The following is a 25490-nucleotide window of genomic DNA, read 5'->3' on the forward strand; positions in this document are numbered from 1 at the left end:
CTTTACAAGTGGACACATGTAGGTTAAACTCCGTGTGAACCTACAGCATGGGTGGCTCCCTGGAACCCACCGGTGATGCACAAAAATATCCCATTGCATTGCCCAACACAGCTGAGGTAGTAATGTCGTGCTTAATGCAGGTGGGCTTCGGCCCACACTGCATGCCCCAGTCAGACTGGGGTTCTTTACAAGTGGAAACAGATGCATTTATAATTCCCTGTGGACCCACAGCAGGGGTGGGTGCCAGGATGCCACCGGCGGTACATAGAAATATCCCATTGCAGTGCCCAACACAGCTGAGGTAGTAATGTCGTGCTTAATGCAGGTGGGCTTCGGCCCACACTGCATGCCCCAGTCAGACTCGGGTTCTTTACAAGTGGACACATGTAGGTTAAACTCCGTGTGCACCCACAGCATGGGTGGCTCCCTGGAACCCACCGGCGGTACACAAAAATATCCCATTGCATTGCCCAACACAGCTGAGGTAGTAATGTTGTGCTTAATGCAGGTGGGCTTCGGCCAACACTGCATGCCCCAGTCTGACTGGTAATATGTACCTTAACAGTAACCGCGTTGGTGGGAAATGGCCTCGCCGCCATCATGTCTTTGGGAAGCCTCTGTTTCCACACCCCAGAGACATACCATTAGCAGCGGTATAGGCAGAGCCCATAATTAGTAACATTTCAGCCGTAGCATTAGCGACAGGCCCCACTAACATATCACTAGCAGCATTATAGGGGGAGCACAGTCTTAGTTCCATTTCAGTAATAGTAGCAGCCTACACAGGCCCCAGTAACAATTCCGAAGCAGCAGTATAGTGGGAGCGCAGTCTTCGTTCCATTTCAGTAATAGTAGCAGCCTACACAGGCCCCAGGAACAATTCCGAAGCAGCAGTATAGGAGGAGAGTAGTCTTAGTTCCATTTAAGTCATTGTAGCAGCCTACACAGGCCCCAGGAACAATTCCGAAGCAGCAGTTCAGTGGGAGCGCAGTCTTAGTTCCATTTCAGTAGCTGCAGTATAGCCAAGGCCCAAGTTACATTTATGTAGCTAAAGTGTAGGCCAACCCCACACACACTTCTGTACCATGAGTGCAGGCGAAGAACATACAAATTGCTATGATTACACTGTAGGTGAGGGCCCAAAAAAATTGGTGTACCAACAGTACTAATGTACCTCAGTAAAAATTGGCCATGGCCAGCCAAGAGGGCAGGTGAAACCCATTAATCGCTTTGGTTAATGTGGCTTAAGTGGTAACTAGGCCTGGAGGCAGCCCAGTTTAACGAAAAATTGGTTCAAGTTAAAGTTTCAACGCTTTTAAGAGCATTGAAACATATAAAAATTGTTTAGAAAAATTAGATGAGTGAGCCTTGTGGCCCTAAGAAAAATTGCCCGTTCAGCGTGATTACGTGAGGTTTCAGGAGGAGGAGCAGGAGGAGGAGGAGGAATATTAGACACAGATTGATGAAGCAGAAATGTCCCCGTTTTGGATGGTGAGAGAGAACGTAGCTTCCATCCGCGGGTGCAGCCTACGTATTGCTTACGTATCGCTGCTGTCCGCTGGTGGAGAAGAGAAGTCTGGGGAAATCCAGGCTTTGTTCATCTTGATGAGTGTTAGCCTGTCGGCACTGTCGGTTGACAGGCGGGTACGCTTATCTGTGATGATTCCCCCAGCCGCACTAAACACCCTCTCCGACAAGACGCTAGCCGCAGGACAAGCAAGCACCTCCAGGGCATACAGCGCTAGTTCAGGCCACGTGTCCAGCTTCGACACCCAGTAGTTGTAGGTGGCAGAGGCGTCACGGAGGACGGTCGTGCGATCGGCTACGTACTCCCTCACCATCCTTTTACAGTGCTCCCGCCGACTCAGCCTTGACTGGGGAGCGGTGACACAGTCTTGGTGGGGAGCCATAAAGCTGTCCAGGCCCTTAAAGACTGTTGCACTGCCTGGCTGTACATGCTGCTCGATCTCCACACCTCCCCTGCTACCTGGCCCTCGGAACTGCGCCTTCTGCCACTAGCGCTGTCGGATGGGAATTTTACCATCAGCTTGTCCGCCAGGGTCCTGTGGTATAGCAACACTCTCGAACCCCTTTCCTCTTCGGGAATGAGAGTGGGAAGGCTCTCCTTATAGCGTGGGTCGAGCAGTGTGTACACCCAATAATCCGTAGTGGCCAGAATGCGTGCAACGCGAGAATCACGAGAAAGGCATCCTAACATGAAGTCAGCCATGTGTGCCAGGGTACCTGTACGCAACACATGGCTGTCTTCACTAGGAAGATCACTTTCAGGATCCTCCTCCTCCTCCTCCTCCTCCTCAGGCCATACACGCTGAAATGATGACAGGCAAGCAGCATGGGTACCGTCAGCAGTGGGCCAAGCTGTCTCTTCCCCCTCCTCCTCATCCTCCTCATGCTCCTCCTCCTCCTCCTGAACGCGCTGAGATATAGACAGGAGGGTGCTCTCACTATCCAGCGACATACTGTCTTCCCCCGGCTCTGTTTCCGAGCGCAAAGCGGCTGCCTTTATGGTTTGCAGGGATCTTCTCAAGATGCATAGCAGAGGAATGGTGACGCTAATGATTGCAGCATCGCCGCTCACCACCTGGGTAGACTGCTCAAAGTTTCGAAGGACCTGGCAGATGTCTGCCAACCAGGCCCACTCTTCTGAAAAGAATTGAGGAGGCTGACTCCCACTGCGCCGCCCATGTTGGAGTTGGTATTCCACTATAGCTCTACGCTGCTCATAGAGCCTAGCCAACATGTGGAGCGTAGAGTTCCACCGTGTGGGCACGTCGCACAGCAGTCGGTGCACTGGCAGATTAAAGCGATGTTGCAGGGTGCGCAGGGTGGCAGCGTCCGTGTGGGACTTGCGGAAATGTGCGCAGAGCCGGCGCACCTTTACGAGCAGGTCTGACAAGCGTGGGTAGCTTTTCAGAAAGCGCTGAACCACCAAATTAAAGACGTGGGCCAGGCATGGCACGTGCGTGAGGCTGCCGAGCTGCAGAGCCGCCACCAGGTTACGGCCGTTGTCACACACGACCATGCCCGGTTGGAGGCTCAGCGGCGCAAGCCAGCGGTCGGTCTGCTCTGTCAGACCCTGCAGCAGTTTGTGGGCCGTGTGCCTCCTATCTCCTAAGCTGAGTAGTTTCAGCACGGCCTGCTGACGCTTGCCCACCGCTGTGCTGCCACGCCGCGCGACACCGACTGCTGGCGACGTCCTGCTGCTGCTGACACATCTAGATTGCGAGACAGAGGTTGAGGAGGAGGAGGAGGAGGAGGGTGCTTTAGTGGAGGAAGCATACACCGCCGAACATACCACCACCGAGCTGGGGCCCGCAATTCTGGGGGTGGGTAGGACGTGAGCGGTCCCAGGCTCTGACTCTGTCCCAGCCTCCACTAAATTCACCCAATGTGCCGTCAGGGAGATGTAGTGGCCCTGCCCGCCTGTGCTTGTCCACGTGTCCGTAGTTAAGTGGACCTTGCCACTAACCGCATTGGTGAGGGCGCGTACAATGTTGCGGGAGACGTGGTCGTGCAGGGCTGGGACGGCACATCGGGAAAAGTAGTGGCGACTGGGAACTGAGTAGCGCGGGGCCGCCGCCGCCATCATAGCTTTGAAAGACTCCGTTTCCACAACCCTATACGGCAGCATCTCAAGGCTGATAAATTTGGCTATGTGGACGGTTAACGATTGAGCGTGCGGGTGCGTGGCGGCGTACTTGCGCTTGCGCTCCAACAGTTGCGCTAGCGACGGCTGGACGGTGCGCTGAACTACACTGGTGGATGGGGCCGAGGACAGCGGAGGTGAGGGTGTGGGTGCAGGCCATGAGACGGTAGTGCCTGTGTCCTGAGAGGGGGGTTGTATCTCAGTGGCAGGTTGGGGCACAGGGGGAGAGGCAGCGGTGCAAACCGGAGGCGGTGAACGGCCTTCGTCCCACCTTGTGGGATGCTTGGCGATCATATGTCTGCGCATGCTGGTGGTGGTGAGGCTGTTGGTGGTGGCTCCCCGGCTGATCTTGGCGCGACAAAGGTTGCACACCACTGTTCGTCGGTCGTCAGGCGTCTCTGTGAAAAACTGCCAGACCTTAGAGCACCTCGGCCTCTGCAGGGTGGCATGGCGCGAGGGTGCGCTTTGGGAAACAGTTGGTGGATTATTCGGTCTGACCCTGCCTCTACCCCTGGCCACCGCACTGCCTCTTGCAACCTGCCCTGCTGCTGCCCGTGCCTCCCCCTCTGAAGACCTGTCCTGTGTAGGCGTTGCACACCAGGTGGCGTCTGTCACCTCATCGTCCTGCTGCTCTTCCTCCGAATCCTCTGTGCGCTCCTCCCTCGGACTTACTGCCCTTACTACTACTTCACTGCAAGACAACTGTGTCTCATCGTCATCGTCCTCCTCACCCACAGAAAGTTCTTGAGACAGTTGGCGGAAGTCCCCAGCCTCATCCCCCGGACCCCGGGAACTTTCCAATGGTTGTGCATCAGTGACGATAAACTCCTCTGGTGGGAGAGGAACCACTGCTGCCCAATCTGAGTAGGGGCCCGAGAACAGTTCCTGGGAGTCTTCCCGCTCCTGAGCATGTGTCATTGTAGTGGAGTGAGGAGGCTGGGAGGAAGGAGGAGCAGCAGACAGAGGATTCGGATTTGCAGCAGTGGACGGCGCAGAACTGTGGCTGGACGATAGGTTGCTCGAAGCACTTTCTGCCATCCAGGACAGGACCTGCTCACACTGCTCATTTTCTAATAAAGGTCTCCCGCGTGGACCCATTAATTGGGCGATGAATGTGGGGACGCCAGAAACGTGCCTCTCTCCTAATCGCGCAGCAGTCAGCTGCGACACACCTGGATCAGGAGCTCGGCCTGTGCCCACACCCTCACTTGGCCCTCCGCGTCCTCGGCCGCGTCCACGTCCTCTAGGCCTACCCCTACCCCTCAGCATGCTGTATTACCAGTGATTTGATTTCACAGGCAGGAAATAAATTGGCGCAAGCCTGCAGGCCAAATATAATTTTTTAACTTTTTTTAAAAAGGAAAGGCCCACTGCCTCTAGTGAATGAATAATAAGTTTAATAACTGTGTTGCGGCCCTGCAAAAGTGTCACAGAACTTTACTGTTGCAGAGTTATTAACTGTGGCAGAGCAGGTATTTCCCAGGCAGGAAAGAAATTGGCGCAAGCCTGAACTCAACCGTAGCTGGTTGCGTCTGATTTTTTTACGTTCTCCACGCAGCACACACGTACCCAGAGCCCTGATGGCTGTCAGAGGCAGGGCAAATATACTTTTTTCCCTTTTGTTTAAAAGGAAAGGCCCACTGTGCCTATTCAATGACTAATATAACTGTGTTGCGGCCCTGCAAAAGTGTCACAGAACTTTACTGTTGCAGAGTTATTAACTGTGGCAGAGCAGGTATTTCCCAGGCAGGAAAGAAATTGGCGCAAGCCTGCACTCAACTGTAGCTGGTTGCGTCTGATTTTTTTACGTTCTCCACGCAGCACACACGTACACAGAGCCCTTAGGACTGACAGAGGCAGGGCAAATATACTTTTTTCCCTTTTGTTTAAAAGGAAAGGCCCACTGTGCCTATTCAATGACTAATAACTGTTATGTGGCCCTGCCTACACAATTCTGTGCCTGTAGTATCAATGCAGGGTGCAATGCTCTGCACCGCCGATTTTGAGAAAAAAAAAAAAAAGCAACACAGCTAACAGCAGCCAGCACAGTACTGCACACGGTTAAATGTGGCCCTAGAAAGGACCGTTGAGGTTCTTGAAGGCTACACTCACTCCTAACACTCTCCCTGCCTAAGCACCACTTCTGTCCCTAATGCCGGGTGCAATGCTCTGCACTGCCGATTTTGAGAAAAAAAAAAAAATTTCTCCACTGCTAACAGCAGCTTGCACACACGTAGATGTGGCCCTAAGAAGGACCGTTGGGGTTCTTGAAGCCTACACTCACTACAAACACTCTCCCTACAGCAACTCCAATAGAACAGCACTTTCCCTCAGCTAACTCACACGGCATCTGAGGCGAGCCGCGGGAAGGGCCGATTTTTATACTCGGGTGACATCTGATCTCCCCAGCCACTCACAGCAGGGGGGTGGTATAGGGCTGGAACAACACAGGAGGAAGTTGTAATGCCTTCCCTGTCTTTCAATTGGCCAGAAAAGCGCGCTAATGTCTCAGAGATGAAACTGAAAGTAACCCGAACACCGTGTGGTGCTCGTTACGAGTAACGAGCATCCCGAACACGCTAATATTCGCCCGAGCATCAAGCTCGGACGAGTACGTTCGCTCATCTCTATTATCCATGTGAGGATAGGTCATCAGTAGTATTCTCCCTGGAAAACCCCATTTAATCCATTGCATTCACTTCCATTGTTGTGTAATATCAAAAACAAGCCGAATTGTATATCTGCTGGACTAATGATGCCTTGCACACCATGTTTGATGTCTATTAGTAGATTAAATCATGTTCTAAAATATGGCAGTCATAGTTCCTCTCCTGGAGAGCCTCCTGAGGAAATATGACCGAAACATGAAATTGTATTTCCTTCTTGCAACTTTGTGCACGCAGACAGCTTTTCTCTGCTGTCATGGTTGGAGGTCAGAGAATAGTATGTGTATACTGCAACTGTCCAGAGATTTCTGCCTGTCTTCTCAAATACAGTTTTGACTGATCTGATCCATAAGAACTGACTTCATGATTGTTATTCCTTTTATTTTCAATAGCTCTCTTTTGTATATCTATATATATAAAGACGAAAGCCCTCACTGACTCACTGACTCACTCACTGACTGACTGACTGACTCGCCAAAAGTTCTCCAACTTCCCGATGTCGTAGAAACATGAAATTTGGCACACGCATAGATTATCTCCAAAATAGGAAAAGTAATTGGGTCCCAACTCGATTATTCAATTCTAGCGCAAAAGAATTGGCGTCGAAATTTTACGTACATAATCTAAATCTGTCACTTTCCAATGTCATAGAAACTTAAAATTTGGCCCGAGCATTGATTATGTCATAAATGGGAAAAGCTAATAAGTCCCAACACGAATATTCAATTATATGCGCAAAAGAATTAGCGTCCAACTTTTACGTACGGAATCTAATTCTCTCACTTCCCGGTGTTATAGAAACTCGAAATTTGGCAGGAGCATTGATTATGTCATAAATAGGAAAAGTTAATGGGTCCCAACTCGATTATTCAATTCTATGCACAAAAGAATTAGCGTCCAAATTTTACGTACGGAATCTAATTATCTCACTTTCCGGTGTCATAGAAACGTGAAATTTGGCAGAGCATTGATTATGTCATAAATAGGAAACGCTAATGGGTCCCAACTCCATTATTCAATTCTATGCGCAAAAGAATTAGCGTCCAAATTTTACGTACGGAATCTAATTTTCTCACTTTCCGGTGTCATAGAAACGTGAAATTTGGCACGAGCATTGATTATGTCATAAATAGGAAAAGCTAATGGGTCCCAACTCGATTATTCAATTCTAGCACAAAAGAATTGGCGTCGAATTTTACGTGCGGAATCTAATTTTCTCACTTTCCGGTGTCATAGAAACGTGAAATTTGGCACAAGCATTGATTATGTCATAAATAGGAAAAGCTAATGTGTCCCAACTCCATTGTTCAATACTAGCGCAAAAGAATTGTCGTCGAAATTTTAAGTGCGGAATGTAATTTTTTCACTTTCCGGTGTCATAGAAACGGGAAATTTGGCACGAGCATTGATTATGTCATAAATAGGAAAAGCTAATGGGTCCCAACTCCATTATTCAATTCTATGCGCAAAAGAATTAGCGTCCAAATTGTACGTGCGGAATGTAATATCTTCACTTTCCGGTGTCATAGAAACAGGAAATTTGGCACGAGTATTGATTATGTCATAAGTAAGAAAAACTAATGGGCCTCAACTTGATTATTTAATTCTATGCGCAAAAGAATTAGCGTCCAAATTTTACGTACGGAATCTAATTTTCTCACTTTCCGGTGTCATAGAAACGTGAAATTTGGCACGAGCATTGATTATGTCATAAATAGGAAAAGTTCATAGGTCCCAACTCGATTATTCAATTCTAGCGCAAAAAAATTGGCGTCAAAATTTTACGTGCGGAATGTAATTTTTTCACTTTCCGGTGTCATAGAAACGGGAAATTTGGCACGAGCATTGATTATGTCATAAATAGGAAAAGTTCATAGGTCCCAACTCGATTATTCAATTCTAGCACAAAAGAATTGGCGTCGAAATTTTACGTGCGGAATCTAATTTTCTCACTTTCCGGTGTCATAGAAACGTGAAATTTGGCACAAGCATTGATTATGTCATAAATAGGAAAAGCTAATGTGTCCCAACTCCATTGTTCAATACTAGCGCAAAAGAATTGGCGTCGAAATTTTACGTGCGGAATGTAATTTTTTCGCTTTCCGGTGTCATAGAAACGGGAAATTTGGCACGAGCATTGATTATGTCATAAATAGGAAAAGCTAATGGGTCCCAACTCGATTATTCAATTCTATGCGCAAAAGAATTAGCGTACACATTTTACGTGCGGAATGTAATTTTTTCACTTTCCGGTGTCATAGAAACGGGAAATTTGGCACGAGCATTGATTATGTCATAAATAGGAAAAGCTAATGGGTCCCAACTCGATTATTCAATTCTATGCGCAAAAGAATTAGCGTCCAAATTTTACGTGTGGAATGTAATTTTTTCACTTTCCGGTGTCATAGAAATGGGAAATTTGGCACGAGCATTGATTATGTCATAAATAGGAAAAGCTAATGGGTCCCAACTCCATTATTCAATTCTATGCGCAAAAGAATTAGCGTCCAAATTTTACGTGCGGTGTCCAAATTTTATGTACGTTATCAAATTCTCTCACTTCCTGATGTCATTTTATATAAAGGAAACGTCGCATGGTTACCTCCCCGTGGTGTTTCCCGGGTAACGCAGATAACTATGCAAAATGGTGAACATATTTTTTCCCTCAGTATCTCTAAAGTAAGCACGACTTCATAAGATTTTCCGTGTGAACACCAGATAAACACCAGTACCAAATTAACTCGGGCGAAGCCGGGTATATCAGCTAGTATATATATATATATATATATATATATATATATATATGTATGTATATATATATATATATATATATATATATATATATATATATATACTGTATTTCGCTTTCCCTTTGCTTATTACCCCATATGTAAAGTACTCTTTATAAGCACTGTATTTAAAAGGTTATGAGCTATCTAGGTTATAGGGAAGCCGTACTAAAACCAAACCATTTTCAAGGCATGCAGTTGCAGTTCCTTTTTTTCAAGATAAACAGGATTTTTGAGTGGTACAGCATTGTGATATCCGTGTGTGCTTCTTTTATTAATTTCTTTGGTTAGCCCTCTTCTAGAAAAATGTTGTGAAAATTTGTGTCTGATATTTCTATATACAGTAGTATGTCTCTTAATTCAAACATTTTTTCTTACCCAGTGATATTTGCTAAATGGAATGCTTTTATCCTATTTTTGAGTATTTTTAAAATTTGGAGGCTGGATGACCTATTTTCTATCACTTTTCTATTTTGGTTTCTTTTCACTTATTCTCCATGTCCTTTTTGTTCATTATTACCTATTCCCCATAACTTATTCAATGTTTTAGTCCCTTATGACCAATTGCTGAAAACATTACCAGCCCTAATGGTGGGATGCTCCATCATTTACTATCAGTCCACCATCAGGGCTGATGGTGATTTCCTCTTACCTGCACTAATCAGTAGCTTTGCTACCAGTCCAACATTAGGGCTGGTAGCATTTTTATCTTACTTGCATCCACCAGTCACTTTGCTACCAGTACACCATCAGTAGTAGATTTAAACAGTCCTTTTTTCCTTGCTGATTTGGCACGCTTTCCATCAGAATGTGCCAAATTCTATCATCTTCTCAAAAAAACAACTGACTACTAAGAAAACTCTAGCAGTAGAAATGCGTCAAGCCATTTTTTTTCTTGGGACTGAAAAGTCTAAATGATAGATTTCAAATCAGCACAGAGAGACTTACTCAAAGCCTCTCCTGCTAGAAATGCAGCTAAGAACCGCAGCCTGATTAGACAGCTGAGAGCGAATGTCAGTTAATCCTGACATTGTTCTCTGGACCACCATATTGTGGTGAACAACCAAAGTGTATATTCGCTAGAAGGCTAGCAACCCATTTAATAATGAGATTAGTGAGATATCAATATTTCACTCAGTCTGAGATAATCTCCTGGGTTCTTTTAAATGGTTGCTAGTCTTTCATCTGTGGGCCATTTTTGTGAGAATTATTTTCTTGAGGTCCCAGCAAATGTAATTTAATTATTGTAGGATAGCTACGATCCATGTCTAACATTCTCTGTATGTAGGGAAGGAAAAGGGAAAAACAATGCCTATTCTTAGTTTGGGGAGAAAAAAGAAAACAACCATAGCTCATATATCTACTAGGTCAAAAAAGTCTACTGGCCATTTTCTCAACTTCTATATCTCCTGCTGAGGTAGTGTTGCTATTTTTGGGTCTGTGGCACTAAAAATACGAAACTATACATGGTCAGGGCTGACCTACGTATTCACAGCTTGTCATTCACTTTTTGATTCATTATGACCTATTTTCCTTATTTTACTTTTACGACATGATTTTACGATACTCTGTTGGGAGTTGTATGTACTATAAGTGTCTAATGTGGCTACCAAGTGATTGTGATGTTGAGTGTTTTGTTAACGTGCAACAATAATGTATTGAATTTGTATTGTGAGGAATTGGAAACCTTCATAGAAATTCATAGAAGGATAGGTGTACACATCACTACGTCCTAGTAATATGGCTTTTGGCCTAGCGATACCTGCCATTGATATGGCCTTGTCCCTGGTGCCAAGCTGTAGTAATGATAAGATATTCCTGGTGTTTCTAGTGCCCAATTGTTTGTATAGCTGCTAACATGTAGAGAGTCACATGCGGGATGCTGAAGACACTGGCTGAGGAATACTAACATAAAGGGGTTCTACCAAAATTGACTTTCATCATCGATTCATGGGATGGGTGATAAAAGTCTGACTGGAGGAGATCTCACCAGTAAGACCCCAACAGATCTTGAGGACGGGCATCTACATCCTACTCTCCTTCTCGCCACAGGCTCACTGCTCCCCTCACAGTGAAGAGCAGAGTGAATGAACTGGCAGTCAAACAAGTGCAATGTTTCTCCATTCATTCTCCGTGGGACTGCCAGAGATAGCCGAGTACTTCTATTTCTATTCTATTCTATGAAATGAATGGAGACAAGCTACACACATGCAATCACCTCTCCATTCAATCTCCACATCACTGGGTGGGTGCTATGAGCCCATGATGAGAAGAAGAGGGGTCACAGGACCTCATTCCCAGAATCAGCAGGAATCTCAGTGGTGAATTCCCCAGCGATCAGCCTTGAATCACCTATCCTATGGATAGGTGATAGAACTGAAATTTGGTACAATCTCTTAAATTTAAACTGCAATGTATCATTTCCTTCTGTCTTGTTGAAATACAGTATTTCTTGGACCATTATGAACTGTCAGAAATGTCTTGTTGAGCACTGTGGTCCGTAATAATTAACTATTCTCAATGTCTTGTTGAGCTTCATGGTCTGTAAAGACCTATTCTTCATGTCTTGTTGAACTAGATGGGTCATAATTAGAGATGAGCGAACGTACTCGTCCGAGCTTGATACTCGTTCGAGTATTAGCGTGTTCGAGATGCTCGTTACTCGAGGCGAGTACCACGCGATGTTCGAGTTACTTTCACTTTCATCTCTGAGACGTTAGCGCACTTTTCTGGCCAATAGAAAGACAGGGAAGGCATTACAACTTCGCCCTGCGACGTTCAAGCCCTATACCTCCCCCCTGCAGTGAGTGGCTGGCGAGATCAGGTGTCACCCGAGTATATAAATCGGCCCCTCCCGCGGCTCGCCACAGATGCATTCTGACAGAGATCAGGGACAGTGCTGCTGGTGCCGGAGCTGCTATAGGGAGAGCGTTAGGAGTTATTTTAGGCTTCAAGAACCCCAACGGTCCTTTTTAGGGCCACATCTAACCGTGTGCAGTAGTGTGGAGGCAGCTTTTTGCACTGTTGCACATTTTTTTTTTTTTTTTTGTATATCGGCCGTGCAGAGCATTGCGTCCTGCAGTAATTTTCCATTGTCCAGGGCCAGTAGTGGTGAGGCAGGGACAGAAGACATATTTAGTGTATATAGGTAGTGGGCCTTTCCAAAAACATTTGGGAAAAAAAATCTATTTGGGCTGCCTGTGACCGTCCTCTGTGTACTGGGTCTCTGCTGGGGGTAGTTGTCCTAATTCATACGCAGCCAGCTAAGTGTTACAGCAGGCTTGCGCAAAATTCTTTCCTGCCTCTGTGTTGCCTTTTACATCACCGCTGTATTCCTGTCCACAAGTGTACTGGGTCTCTGCTGGGGGTAGTTGTCCTAATTCATACACAGCCAGCTAAGTGTTACAGCAGGCTTGCGCAAAATTCTTTCCTGCCTCTGCTGTGCGTTTTGTAAGCGAAGTCAGCCTCCAACCACAGGCCAATAAGCGGCACATTTAATTACAGCGTTCTGTTTCTGCACTACTGGTAATACAGCATGCTGAGGGGTAGGGGTAGGCCTAGAGGACATGGACGCGGGCGAGGACGTGGAGGCCCAAGTCAGGCTGTGGGCACAGGCCGAGCCAGTGCAGTGGCCAGGGGTAGAGGCAGGGCCAGACCGAATAATCCGCCAACTGTTTCCCAAAGCGCCCCCTCGCGCCATGCCACCCTGCAGAGGCCAAGGTGCTCTAAGGTGTGGCAGTTTTTCACAGAGACGCCTGACGACTGACGAACAGTGGTGTGCAACCTTTGTCGCGCCAAGATCAGCTGGGGAGCCACCACCACCAGCATGCGCAGGCATATGATGGCCAAGCACCCCACAAGGTGGGACGAAGGCCATTCACAGCCTCCGGTTTGCACCACTGCCTCTCCCCCAGTGCCCCAACCTGCCACTGAGATCCAACCCCCCTCTGAGGACACAGGCATGAGAGCCTACTGGCCTGCACCCACACCCTCACCTCCACTGTCCTCGGCCCCATCCAGCAATGTCTCTCAGCGCAGCGTCCAAACGTCGCTAGCGCCACTGTTTGAGCGCAAGCGCAAGTACGCCGCCACGCACCCACACGCTCAAGCGTTAAACGTCCACATAGCCAAATTGATCAGCCTGGAGATGCTGCCGTATAGGCTTGTGGAAATGAAGGCTTTCAAAAGCATGATGGCGGCGGCGGCCCCGCGCTACTCGGTTTCCAGTCGCCACTACTTTTCCCGATGTGCCGTCCCAGCCCTGCACGACCACGTCTCCCGCAACATTGTACGCGCCCTCACCAACGCGGTTACTGCCAAGGTCCACTTAACAACGGACACGTGGACAAGCACAGGCGGGCAGGGCCACTACATCTCCCTGACGGCACATTGGGTGAATTTAGTGGAGGCTGGGACAGAGTCAGAGCCTGGGACCGCTCACGTCCTACCCACCCCCAGAATTGCGGGCCCCAGCTCGGTGCTGGTATCTGCGGCGGTGTATGCTTCCTCCACTAAACCACCCTCCTCCTCCTCCTCCAACGCAACCTCTGTCTCGCAGTCAAGATGTGTCAGCAGCAGCACGTCGCCAGCAGTCGGTGTCGCGCGGCGTGGCAGCACAGCGGTGGGCAAGCGTCAGCAGGCCGTGCTGAAACTACTCAGCTTAGGAGAGAAGAGGCACACGGCCCACGAACTGCTGCAGGGTCTGACAGAGCAGACCGACCGCTGGCTTTCACCGCTGAGCCTCCAACCGGGCATGGTCGTGTGTGACAACGGCCGTAAACTGGTGGCGGCTCTGCAGCTCGGCAGCCTCACGCACGTGCCATGCCTGGCCCATGTCTTTAATTTGGTGGTTCAGCGCTTTCTGAAAAGCTACCCACACTTGTCATACCTGCTCGGAAAGGTGCGCCGAGTCAGCGCACATTTCCGCAAGTCCAAGACGGACGCTGCCACCCTGCGGACCCTGCAACATCGGTTTAATCTGCCAGTGCACGGACTGCTGTGCGACGTGCCCACAAGGTGGAACTCTATGCTCCACATGTTGGCCAGACTCTATGAGCAGCGTAGAGCTATATTGGAATACCAACTCCAACATGGGCGGCGTAGTGGGAGTCAGCCTCCTCAATTCTTTACAGAAGAGTGGGCCTGGTTGGCAGACATCTGCCAGGTCCTTGGAAACTTTGAGGAGTCTACCCAGATGGTGAGAGGGGATGCTGCAATCATTAGCGTCACCATTCCTCTGCTATGCCTCTTGAGAAGTTCCCTGCAAAGCATAAAGGCAGACACTTTGCGCTTGGAAACGGAGCGGGGGAAGACAGTATGTCGCTGGATAGTCAGAGCACCCTCATGTCTATATCTCAGCGCGTTGAGGAGGAGGGGGAAGAGCATGAGGAGGAGGGGAAAGAGACAGCTTGGCCCACTGCTGAGGGTACCCATGCTGCTTGCCTGTCATCCTTTCAGCGTGTATGGCCAGAGGAGGAGGAGGAGGAGGAGGATCCTGAAAGTGATCTTCCTAGTGAGGACAGCCATGTGTTGCGTACAGGTACCCTGGCACACATGGCTGACTTCATGTTAGGATGCCTTTCTCGTGACCCTCGCGTTACACGCATTCTGGCCACTACGGATTACTGGGTGTACACACTGCTCGACCCACGATATAAGGAGAACCTTTCCACTCTCATACCCGAAGAGGAAAGGGGTTCGAGAGTGATGCTATACCACAGGACCCTGGCAGACAAACTGATGGTAACATTCCCATCCGACAGCGCTAGTGGCAGAAGGTGCAGTTCCGAGGGCCAGGTAGCAGGGGAGGCGCAGAGATCAGGCAGCATGTACAGCGCAGGCAGGGGAACATTCTCCAAGGCCTTTGACAGCTTTATGGCTTCCCAGCAAGGCTGTGTCACCGCTCCCCAGTCAAGGCTGAGTTGGCGGGAGCACTGTAAAAGGATGGTGAGGGAGTACGTAGCCGATCGCACGACCGTCCTCGGTGACGCCTCTGCCCCCTACAACTACTGGGTGTCGAAGCTGGACACGTGGCCTGAACTCGCGCTGTATGCCCTGGAGGTGCTTGCTTGTCCTGCGGCTAGCGTCTTGTCAGAGAGGGTGTTTAATGCGGCTGGGGGAATCATCACAGATAAGCTTACCCGCCTGTCAACCGACAGTGCCGACAGGCTTACACTCATCAAGATGAACAAAGCCTGGATTTCCCCAGACTTCTCTTCTCCACCAGCGGACAGCAGCGATACCTAAGCAATACGTAGGCTGCACCCGCGGATGGAAGCATTGTTCTCTATCACCATCAAAAACGGGTACATTTTTGCTTCATCAATCTGTGTATTCTATTCATCCTCCTCCTCCTGAAACCTCACGTAATCACGCCGAACGGGCAATTTTTCTTAGGCCCACAAGGCTCAGTCATATAATTTTTGTAAACAATTTTTATACGTTTCAATGCTCATTAAAGCGTTGAAACTTGCACCTGAACCAATTTTTATTTTAACTGGGCTGCCTACAGGCCTAGTTACAAATTAAGCCACATTAACCAAAGCGATTAATGGGTTTCACCTGCCCTCTTGGTTGGGCATGGGCAATTTTTCTGAGGTACTGTACATTAGTACTGTTGGTACACCAATTTTTTGGGGCCCTCGCCTACAGTGTAATCCAATTAATTTTTTGCCCACCTGCATTAAAGCTGACGTTCCATCAGCTGTGATGGGCAATGCAATGGGATATATTTATGTACCGCCGGTGGGTTCCTGGTACCCACTCATGCTGTCGGTCCACACGGAGTTGTAACTCCATGTGTACACTTCTAAAGAACCCCAGTCTGACTGGGGCATGCAGTGTGGGCCGAAGCCCACCTGCATTTAATCAGACGTTACCTCAGCTGTGATGGGCACTGCAATGGGATACATTTATGTACAGCCGGTGGGTTCCAGGTACCCACTCATGCTGTCGGTCCACACGGAGTTGTAACTCCATGTGTACACTTCTAAAGAACCCCAGTCTGACTGGGGCATGCAGTGTGGGCCGAAGCCCACCTGCATTTAATCAGACGTTACCTCAGCTGTGATGGGCACTGCAATGGGATACATTTATGTACAGCCGGTGGGTTCCAGGGAGCCACCCATGCTGTGGGTGCACACAGAATTCCCATTGCGGAGTTGTACCTGCCTGTTACTATTTATAAAAAACCGTGGTCTGACTGGGGCATGCAGACACCTTGACAGAATGAATAGTGTGTGGCACATAGGTTCCCCATTGCTATGCCCACATGTGCAGCTCCTGATGGCGGTGGCACAGGATTATATTTCTCATTGCCTCTGTACAGCATTGTGGGCTATCGCCCCGCCCCTTTTAAAGAGGGTCACTGCCTAGCCGTGCCAACCCTCTGCAGTGTGTGCCTGCGGTTCCTCCTCATGGCAGACGCACTTATAAATAGACATGAGGGTGGTGTGGCATGAGTGCAGCTGAAGGCTGCGCAGGGACACTTTGGCGTGCGCTGTGGACACTGCGTTGTGCGGGGGGGGGGGGGTTGGGCAGCATGTAACACAGGAGAAGTGGCAGTGGAGTGTCATGCAGGCAGTGATTGTGCTTTGTTGGAGGTAGTGTGGTGCTTAGCTAAGGTATGCATTGCTAATGAGGGCTTTTCAGAAGTAAAAGTTGTTGGGAGGGGGGGGGGCCCACTCTTGCCGCTATTGTGGCTTAATAGTGGGACCTGGGAACTTGAGATGCAGCCCAACATGTAGCCCCTCGCCTGCCCTATCCGTTGCTGTGTCGTTCCCATCACTTTTTTGAATTGACCAGATTTTCACAAATGAAAACCTTAGCGAGCATCGGCGATATACAAAAATGCTCGAGTCGCCCATTGACTTCAATGGGGTTCGTTACTCGAAATTAACCCTCGAGCATCGCGAAAATTTCGTCCCGAGTAACGAGCACCCGAGCATTTTGGTGCTCGCTCATCTCTAGTCATAATGAATTATTGTCTACTGTATGTCTTGTTGAAATCCCCAGTCTATAATGACTTATTATCTATGTCCTGTTGAACTACTTTATATATAATGTGATGTACAGTAGTGTTCTTAATGTCTGGCTGAACTACTTGGTCTTTAATAATCTATTCTCCCTGTCTTTATGAAATATTTAGACCGTTAAAAAAATATTCTCAATGTCTTGTTGATCTTTTTGGGCCATTTTGACTTATTTTTCATGTCTTGCTGAACATTTTGGACTATAATTAACTATTTCTACATCTTTTTTGACTGCTTAGCCTGTGATAAATTATTTCCTATGTCTTATGAAGCTGCTATTTGTTATCATAGTGGTTCAGTGGTTATCACTGTTGCCTTACAGCACTGATATCCTGGGTTAAAATTTGATTGTGCAACATCCGCATGGAGTTTCCATGCTTTCGTAGTTTTTATGGGGTTTTTTTGTTTTTTTTTACAGGTTGCATGGTTTGCTTCCACATAAAAAAACATATTGGGGCATATATACTTAGACAGAAGGTTCATATAACGGTCTAAGTAGACTCTGTATTGGTATTTCTGCCATAAATGTAATAAGAGGCTTGTGCCTTTTAATGCATTTATGACATCTGGTGGCACCTCCATGTTCCAGAACTGAAACGTACGCCACCTCAAAACAATCCCTGGCTTTAGTAACAGGGATTGCTGTAAATGATGACAGTATATGTGTAGCATTGCTGAATATGCTAATGCTATTTAAAGGCTATATACACCTTTGCACTCTTTTTTTTAAATCAATGTGCTTTTGTAAATGAGGACTTTTTGTAATTGATTTTCTTTAAAAATTTCAGATTCTTTGATTTGTACACTTGAATTGTTTTCCAAGACAATGCAGACCGGAGGACTAAATCTTAGCAAATTCCGTCCATCAGATTAAAATGATTGGCTCCTCCTCTAGGTTCCCTGTTGTGAATGGGCATTAACTGTATTTCCACTGAGCTATTACAGAAGGCTGTAATGGGGGATGGTAGAAGGGAGGCAGAGCTCAGAAAGCTAATATTGCAGGGGCTGTAAATCACTCTGGATAAATTTCTGGCTTTTATCAGTAGTGTGGGAAAACGGACGAGCAGCTACTCAGACTGAGGGTGGGGTAGCTGTGTAATATTGAGTGGGCGTGGTTATGTGGTGCCCACCCACGGAGAAGTTGGTGACTGGGTTGGCGGTGAATCCACTGCCCCTCTCCTGACTATGGCAGCACCAACAAAGTAATTAAAATGGAGGCAATTTTTTAATTTGTGACGCCAGCCTGAAGATGGGTCAAAACATGTTCCAGGCAAAATAAGAAGCCAAATGATTAAATTAAAATAAAATGGAAGTGGTAGTCCTTCCCCCTGGAGAGGGGTGTGGTACCTGAGTGCAGAGGGTGATGTGGTGAGAAGGGACTCCAGGAGTCAGGATGAACGGTGAAACAATAAACGCTTTATTTACAGAGCAGAATCTTCGGTGGCGAACACGTTATACAATGGGCATCCCTGTATGTCCTGAGATGGACAAATCCACGCCATCACAATAATCACATCTGCTCAGAGAAATCAGTCGAGCTGCTACATGTGTACAGTTGGACTTTTTCATAAGTTCAAGCTCAGGAAACGTTTCTGTACCCTAGGCTTTTACTCCTTCTGTTTCTCTCTCTTTATTTGCTCTGTATTTCTTCTTCTATCTACTTCTTCTTGCCATTAATTCACCTCTTCACTTTATTTCATTACACATACAAACTCTCTTTTTCTTCTCTTGCTACTGTTAGACGAACTATCTCTTTCCTCCTTGATTAATGCATAAACTGGTTCTCTTTCCTTTTCTTTGTTGTCTATGTGAACCATTGCTCATGCTTTCTCTCTGTCGTCTCAATGCAAACTTTTTTTGTACTCACACTTCTACTTCTCACCGCACTGTATCTCTCTTTAGCTCTGGGCTTTGCTACTGCTCTCTTCACTTGCTTTTTCTGTCTTCTCCTCAACTTCCACTTCCTCTGTTCTCACTAAATTCACTCAACCAATCCGTGAGGAGGAGTCATCCTCCAATCACAGAACAACTATCTCCCTGTTACCTAACTAGCCAATAGGGTATCTCCCTGTTACCTAACTAGCCAATAGGGTACAGTGTGAGTTACCAGACAGAATATGCATGAAGAACAAACATTTAACATTCTTAAAGTAGTATGCACATATTTCAGTAAAGGAACTGCATTGCCTTCTGTAGGGGGATACTACAGTTATGCTACGCAGACTCTGAAAGTGGAGAAGGGAGGTGGAGTTGAGCTGTGTACATTCATGTATGAAACTAGGTGATCAGTTCTAGGAACGCCCCCGGAACTAGGAACCTGAATTTAGGAGAGCCAGCAAACCAATCACGAGGCTTTCTAAATGAATAAGAAGGAAAACTCAATTGAAAAAAACAGTTAGGTGCATCATTTTCTTTCTGCATAGTAAGATGTGTATTGATTTTTCATGCACAAAAGTATCCATAACCTTTAAAAAGAATCCATAACCTTTAAACAACAGTAAACAAATAGAAACGTAAATGATGAACCATTTTTTTAAATCTTGCTGAACTGCTTAGCCCATTTTCATGTCTTATTGAACAATATTACCATAACAGGGATGTAGATATGGTATAGAGGTTCATAGGTAATGCATAGGTGTGTTGTCAATAGTCCCTAAGGGTACTCAGCCAGACTTGTCACCAAAGAAGAGATAAGTACAATAATCCATGGTGGATAGGGGGTCCTAATACTACTTCTGCACTGGTTCCCAGAGGCTTTTTTTGTCAATTGGTTTGGGTTTCATTTTCATGGTCCTTGCATCTAAAACTCCCCATGCAAAAAAAACCCCTGAAGAGTGAAGGAAATCTATTTTATATATACTTTTATTCTCTTAAAAGCAGTACCTGGAATAACGTCACACCTGGGAATTGTACAAGTGTCAGCTCAGCAGTTATAGCTTGAAATGTTCTATAGCAAAAGGTCAGAATTTTGTGTGGAACAATTGTAGTCAAGGAAACCCGTATAGCGCACATGCTTTTATTATATCCCAAAGTGGTTTATGTTCTGAAAGGGCAAAATAAACCACAATCTCCTATTTGTTTTTGTAATTGGAGAATATACTGTGGACAAAAGGGAATTAAAAAAAATCAGAACCATTACTTACAATATCTCTCCAGTATCCATATCTTTACCATGGCTTCCAACAGACCTTGATCTAGAAAAACAGTCTTACATTTTGGGCTCTGCCTGATATGTGCAAAATATGGCACTCTTTGGCCACTTTTTTCACAATGTGGGTACTGTTTGGTTGGATGTGAGCACTATTGGGATATACATTATATTGGCATAGTATACCGCTATGTGCACTATTTGGATTTTTTTGGTTCTTCTTGGGCAAAGTTTGGCTTTATGTGGACTACACAGTTGCAATCAAAGTTATTCAGCATCAATTCTAAACTAGGGTTATTTGCCAAAACTATAGATTTTCAGCTGTTTGCAAATAAAAAAAAACTGGAAGGGTTATATCACCTGCAGTTGTTCAACCCTCCAATCTGCCGGATCCGTGTTCTGTTTTCAGTCATCCAAGATGCTCAATGCAATTTTAAGATTACCTAATTCCCACAGTGTATTAATAGTTTTAGGACTACCAATGCACTATACTTGCTCTCTGATTAGCCAGAGCTGCTCATGCTAGAAGCGCTGGCCAGTCAGACAGCAGTACACAGTGTGCATTACCTAGATAGAAAATTTCTGCAGCCATCATAGACAGCTAATATAGGGCCCGAAACGGGTGTATTGGAGAGGCGGCAGAGAAGAACAACTGCAGGTAATATACCCCCCTCCACCCCTCCCCCCCCCCCCCCCAAAAAAAATAAAAAATACATCTTAGAATTGCTGTTTTTTCTTCATTTCACTCCACTTAAAAATGTTCAAGTTTTTCAGTATGTTATATGATACATTAAATAGTACCATTGAAATATATAACTTAACAAAATAAAACCTTTAGACGGCTACAGTAACGAAAAAATAATTTTGGGGAAAGTGGAAAAGAAAAACAAAACAAAAAAAGGGACGCATGTTTAAGTGGTTAATTACTATTGCAGTCTCAGAATACTTCAACCCCCTGAATAGAACCTCTCATTAGAGCACTCATTTACAAATCAATTGTTGTCTCAAGCATACTTGATGCAACTAATCAAGAGCTTCATCACTTACATCAGGTGTGCTTAATTTAAAACACATCAAATACCTGCACTGGCTTGTTTGTAAATTTAGAAAATAAACCTAATTTGCAAGGAGATTAAATAATTTTCATTGCAACTGTATATGTCTGATGTTGATAAAGTACGGCACTCTTTGAAGACTGATATTGTACTAAGTATGCAGTACGTAGCTATGTTGGTAATGTTTGGCACAATCCAAGTACTGTTTACAACTGTATCAACATTAAATGGGATTCTTTTTTGACTGTTCAGAAATGTGAGTGCAATTTGCTTTTATTTAGATAGTATCTGACTAAGGCATATCGGCCGGCCATTTTCACAGCTGGCTGATATACGCTTTGCTGGGGGCAAAAAAACTGGTGAATGGGCGCACAAATCAAACGTTTGTGTACCTGTTCATATGGTCTGTTGAGGCCGGCGCAAATGCGCTGACCTCACTAGGCCATCTCCCATTTCCCCAACCTCCCCATCACAGACTTACCATTTCTTCATCCCTGCTCGGTCTGTGCTATGTGAGGGGGCAGAGCTAAGTGTCGGTCCGCCCCGCCTCCTCCCATTGATGGCTATGGACAAGGGGCGGGGAAAGGGCGGTCATTTAGATCCACCCACGTCCCACCCCTTGTCCATAGCCATCAATGGGAGGAGGCGGGGCGGATTGGCACTTAGCTCTGCCCCCTCCCATTGCACAGACCGAGCGGCAGGAGAGGTAAGCCTGCATGGGGAAGGGGAGTAGAACAGAGGGAGGTAGTTTAGCACCCACGCTGCTAAACTCCCTCCTACCTACGGTCGCTGCCCATGCAGCGGCCCGACGTATTCCGGCCCAAACATAGTTGCAGAACTATGTTTTGGGCTCGACGTAAAAATGCCCAGCGCTATATTGGCCGGCCGGGCTTTTTTACGTCTGGCAAGTACGTCCATGTGATCTGATGTATTGGAATCCGGCCGTGAAAATGGCCGGCCGATATGCGCTCGGGGGAAAGAAGCCTCAGCATGCCAATTATATACTACGTGCGTAATATTTGGCTTTATGTTGGCTCTATGTATTTGTACACTGCATACTGTACATAGGTTCCATGTAGCATTGCCTGGGCACTACATAGCATTCTTTGGTAATGTGCACTAATTTTCTGGGTACTGTATAGCACTATTTATCTAAGCACATTATGGCACTTGGGGAATATATGCATTATAGGTGTTATTAAGGTGGAGTCAAATTCTGAAATTCTGTGCCATGCTGTGCTGCTCCTCATGGGCTTGTAATTGTTTAGTGCTTGTTTTGCCATTTTATTTGGCAAATCAAGCACCTACAAGGAGTTGTCCTTTTGCTGCAAAACTCGGCATGCAGTTACATCTCAGGCAGATATGCAAATGATTAGAGTTGTGGTGTGATTAGATGGACGGCCTTACTACCTGAGACCATAAAAGTGGTTCCACCCTTGGCCTATAGAACGCCTCTCAGAAGCTACTTGTGTGTAGTCACCTCTTTTTCCACTTGTGTAGAGCTTGTTGACCACTAGACGCCTCCACGATGCAATCACAAAGATTTCATCTAGTTAACAGAGTTTGAGAGGGGCACATGATTGGAATGTGAGAAGCTGGATGGTTGTATTGACCATATTTGTATTTGGAAGCAAAGGGTTGAGTGTAGAGATGAGCGAGCACACTCGTCCGAGCTTGATGCTTGTTCGAGCATTAGGGTGCTCGAGATGCTCGTTACTCGAGATGAGCACCACGCGGTACTCGAGTCAATTCCATTTCCTTCCCTGCATGTTTAGCACCCTTTTCTAGCCAATAGACAAGCAGGGAAGGCATTACCACTTCCTCCTGTGACGTGCCAGCCCTATCTCACCCCCCTGCAGTGAGTGGCTAGCGAGATCCAGTGACCGCCGAGTATTTAAAGCGGTCCCGCCCGCGGCTCGCGTCAGACACACACTGGGAGAGTATAGGGAAAGTCCTGCTGCTACTATAGGGAAAGTGTTAGTGTAGGATCCTGTCTTCAAGAACCCCAACGGTCCTTCTTAGGGTCACATCTGACCGTGTGCATTACTGTTGTGGCTGGCTGGGAGCAGTTTTGCACAATTTTTTTTTCATCTCGGGCTGTGCAGGCCATTACAGCTATAGCGTTCTCAGTCTGCAGTGTATTATACAGAGTATAGGGAAAGTGCTGCTGAGATAGGGACAGTGGTAGTGTAAAATCCTGTCTACAAGAACCCCAACGGTCCTTCTTAGAGCTACATCTGACCGTGTGCATTTTACTGGATGGCTGCTGGGAGTTGTAGTGCTTCCATTTTAGTATTACACAGCTAGGCCTGTTTGCAGCCTTCCGTAATATTTTTTTCTGACTGGAGTTTGCGTTAAAAAAATGCTCTCAGGGTGAAAGTGTACGCAAATAATTCCATACTTATTTACACCGTTCTGTGTCTGCAGTGAATTAGACGCACAGCGTAGGGCCAGAGCCACTTCTAAAGGGAAAGTGATATACACTATACAGCCTGTATCCTCTGTGCAAAAAAAACAAAAGCTCCTTCGTTGGGCTACATCTGACTGTGTGCATTTTACTGGGTGGCTGCTGGGAGTTGTAGTGCTTCCATTTTAATATTAGCAGCTAGGCCTGTTTGCAGCCTTCCGTAATATTTTTTTCTGGCTGGAGTGTGTGTTAAAATACCGCTCTCACCGTGAAAGTGCACGCAAATAATTCCTTACCTATTTACACTGTTCTTTGTCTCTCACCGATAAACAGTACTATAATATTACCGGGGCCACTGCAAAGTATTATAGCTCAGCCGCTGTGCAGAGCGTCTCATAATACCATTTCCGTTGGTGGGGTTGAGATCGCCGCAGTTACCAGCACTATCCACTGGCTTTACAGTCTTCTCCCACTCCACACAGCCTCTATAATCTACAAGTCTCTGCAAGCGGTAAATTACCCCTAGGTATCAGCGCAAGACCGCGGGTTACTTTTTTCTAGTCACACCATAAAGCCTCCATTATCTACTGTGTGCGGTGAATTAAGGCCCAGTTGTTAGTACTGTACAGTGGGGTAATTTATTTGGACCCTGCTCTATTCGTAATCCGCCATGATGAGGAGTAGGGCTAAGGGTCAAGGACGTGGACGCGAACGCGGATGTCCAAGTGAGGGTGTGGGCACAGGCCGAGTTCCTGGTCCAGGTTAATCACAGCCGGCTGCTGCGGGATTAGGAAAGAGGCAAGTTTCTGGGGTCCCCAGCTTCATATCACACTTTAGGGGTCCACGTGGTAGACCTTTATTACAAACCGAGCAGTGTGAGCAGGTCCTGTCGTGGATGGCAGAAAATGCATCCAGCAATGTATCGACCACCCAAGCTTCTACGCAGTCCACTACTCCCGGCTTAGGGGCTGCAACTCTGAATCCACTGGCTGCTGCTCCTCTTTCCTCCCAGCCTCCTCACTCCATGAAAATGACATATTCTGATGAGCAGACAGACTCCCAGGAACTGATCTCGGGTCCCTCCATGAGTGGGAAAAAATGGTTCCTCTCTCACCTGAGGAGTTTGTCGTGACCAATGCCCAACCTTTGGAAAGTTCCCGGGGTCCGGGTGATGTGGCTGGGGACTTCCGGCAACTGTCTCAAGAGCTTTCAGTGGGTGAGGAGGAGGATGATGAGACACAGTTGTCTATCAGGGAGGTAGTAGTAAGGGCAGTAAGTCAGAGGGAGAAGCGCACAGAGGATTCAGAGGAAGAGCCGCTGGATGAAGAGGTGACTGACCCCACCTGGTTTGCTAAGCCTACTGAGGACAGGGCTTCAGAGGGGGAGGCAAGTGCAGCAGCAGGACAGCTTGGAAGAGGCAGTGGAATGGCCAGGGGTAGAGGCAGGGCCAGAGTGAAGAATCCCCCAACTGTTTCCCAAAGCACCCCCTCGCGCCAAGCCTCCGTGCAGAGGGCTAGGTATTCAAAAGTGTGGATGTTTTTCAGTGAGAGCACGAACGACCGACGAACAGTGGTGTGCAACCTGTGTCACACCAAGATCAGCCGGGGAGCCACCACTAGAAACCTCACCACCACCAGCATGCGCAGGCATATGATGGTCAAGCACCCCACAAGGTGGAACGATGGCCGTTCACCGCCTCCGGGTCACACCACTGCCTCTTGCCCCGTG

The sequence above is a fragment of the Eleutherodactylus coqui genome, chromosome 4, assembly GCF_035609145.1.
Source record: "Eleutherodactylus coqui strain aEleCoq1 chromosome 4, aEleCoq1.hap1, whole genome shotgun sequence".
In the NCBI taxonomy this organism is placed as follows: domain Eukaryota; kingdom Metazoa; phylum Chordata; class Amphibia; order Anura; family Eleutherodactylidae; genus Eleutherodactylus; species Eleutherodactylus coqui.